This window comes from Bos indicus, chromosome 15 (genome assembly GCF_029378745.1).
Source record: "Bos indicus isolate NIAB-ARS_2022 breed Sahiwal x Tharparkar chromosome 15, NIAB-ARS_B.indTharparkar_mat_pri_1.0, whole genome shotgun sequence".
NCBI classification, from domain to species: Eukaryota; Metazoa; Chordata; class Mammalia; order Artiodactyla; family Bovidae; genus Bos; species Bos indicus.
In genome coordinates, this window is record NC_091774.1 from 49,568,409 (window position 1) to 49,571,036 (window position 2,628).

General features: G+C 40.8%; 1 pseudogene; it reads left to right on the plus strand.

Moving 5' to 3' along the window:
* The first annotated feature begins 870 nt into the window (after positions 1–870).
* Positions 871–1,814, plus strand: LOC109568987 (olfactory receptor 51H1-like; annotated as a pseudogene).
* The last annotated feature ends 814 nt before the right edge of the window (positions 1,815–2,628 follow it).

Genomic DNA, 2,628 nt, shown 5'->3' on the forward strand with positions numbered 1-2,628 from the left:
GTTGATGTCTCTCTGGTTTTCTGCAGCTGGGGAATTTTCTTCACTTTTGAGGATTCATATGATCAAATTTGACCTATCTGGGTAATCCAGGATGAACTTCCATCTGAAGCCGTTAACTTTAATGACATCTTCAAAGTTTCTTTTGCCATGCAAGCCACTTTGTTCACAGGTTTCAATAATTAGGAGGTGAACATCCTTAGAGACCGTTATTCTGTCTATCATAGTGGGTCCTTATAAAATTCCGAGGAAAGCCAAATAATTCCTTCCTTCATCACCTGCTGTAATCTCGGGTCCTTTTAGTACCCATACACTACCAGGAATGCCGATAGGCAGAAGTTTAGTCCTTGAAGACTCTCTTTCTTATTCTGTCCCACGTCATGCAAGTGGAAAACTTGAGTCTCAATGAGGAATTTGTCTAAATCACAACAATTTAAGATTATAATTAAGATACATACAGGTCTTCATATATGTGTTCATAAACACTCCTTATGTCTTGTTTGTGCCTGATAATATTTCTTTTCTGGTTATTTGCATCAGTTTTTATGACCCAGATAAAAGTACAGCATCATGTTTTCCTTAGGAAGGAGGCAAGCAACTACTCCATATTTCTAGGTGAATTGTATTCCAATTAGCTTAGGTGTTGATTAAAGTTTTTTGTTGTTGTTCTCCTAGGTAATTTAGCATCTGGTGGTCAGTAATAGAATTGCTTCATGGGGGTGGGGATATCAGTTTCTGTATCAGACGGCAAACATAAAATATTTGTCACTGCCTCTCATGGTTACCATCTCAAAACATTGTCAGTGATTCTAATTGAAGCTGATAGGCTTAATGAGTTTTTCTCTTTTTGCCTAGTCAAACCTTTGATGCACAATGCTGTCATTCAACCAAACTATTAACAACCATCAGACCTTCACCCTTACTGGGATTCCAGGAATGCCAGAGAAGGACTTCTGGTTGGCCCTGTCCCTCTGTCTTCTTTACAGTTTCACATTCCTGGGTAATGTCACCATCCTAGCTGACATCAAAGTAGAACAACATCTCCATGAGCCCATGTATTATTTTCTGGCAATGCTAGTTGCCACTGATGTCAACCTTTCATTGTCTTTCATGTCCACCATGATCAGTGTTCACTGGCTCAGCTGGTGTTCAGTAACCCTTGATGTCTGCGTCACTGAAATGTTCTTTATCCACACCTTTGGGGGAGGGGAATCAGGTGTCTTGGTGGCCATGGCCTCTGATCGCTTTATGACTATTTGCTTTCCTTTGCACTATGCTACCATTCTCACTCATGGAGTCATTGGCAGGATTGGAGCAGCAGTCCTGCTGTGGAGTGTGGGGACTGTGCTCCCTGTGCCTTTCCTCATCAAAAGATTACTTTCTGCCACTCCAACACCCTCTCCCACGCATAGTGCCTCCATCAGGATGCCATGAGGCTTGCCTGTGCTGACACCTGTGTCAACAGCATCTACGGCTTCCTGGCGATGATCTTCATCATTATGCTAGATGCCTTGATCCTCTTGGCCTCTTTCTTTCTAATCTTCTAGGCAGTATTGGGCATTGCTTCCTGGGAAGAGAGACTCAAGGCTCTCAATACCTGCCTCTCTCATATCTGTGCCGTGCTGCTCTTCTATGTACCTCTCATTGGCATGACTGTGATTCACTGCTTTGGGAAGCATTTGTCACCAATGGTACACACAGTCATGGCCAGTACCTACCTGCCTCCTGTGCTCAGTCTGATTGTATACAGTGTTAGGACCAAGCAGATCGGTCAGTGGATTGTCCAAGTGTTCCGTGGGGGCAGGGTGGGCTCTTAGGACTTTTGTGCAAACACAATCGAGTCAGAGAAGAGGATAAAGTACAGCACTGTCCAATAGGAATTCCTGCAGTGATGTTAAATGTTCTAAATCTCTGTTGTTAATATAGTAACCACTAGCCACACATGGCTATTGAGCACCTGATACTTCGCTAGTGCAACCAAGGAACTGAATTTTTAAATTATATTCAATTCTAATAAATTGAAATGAAGATTTAAATAGTCACATGTGTGAGAAGCACCTAATAGGTTTTTTTTAAATTTTATTTTATTTTTAAACTTTACATAATTGTATTAGTTTTGCCAAATATCAAAATGAATCCGCCACAGGTATACATGTGTTCCCCATTCTGAACCCTCCTCCCTCCTCCCTCCCCATACCATCCCTCTGGGTCGTCCCAGTGCACTAGGTTTTTATATGCCATTGCATAGTAGTTTTGATGAAAGCAAAAGTTTAACTTGATACAAATATGAATGTTTCTTTCTCAAAATGGTGTATAGCAACTTTTCAATATTTATATACAATAAAATTTATTGGTTTTGGTATATAGTTCTATTAAGTTTTCACAAATGCATAGCCATGCAACCACCACTGATACCTAGATACAGAAAAATTATATCACTCTCTCAAATTATCTTATGCTGCCCCTTTAGTCAACCCCTCTATCTATGCCCAACCCTGAGAAGCTCTAATTTGTTTCCATGCATATAATTCTTGTTTTTCCAGAATGCCATGGGCCCTTCAGCACATAATCTTCCACATCTGGCTTCATAGTGTAATGCATTTGAGATTCACTCATGTTGTTGTGGGTCTT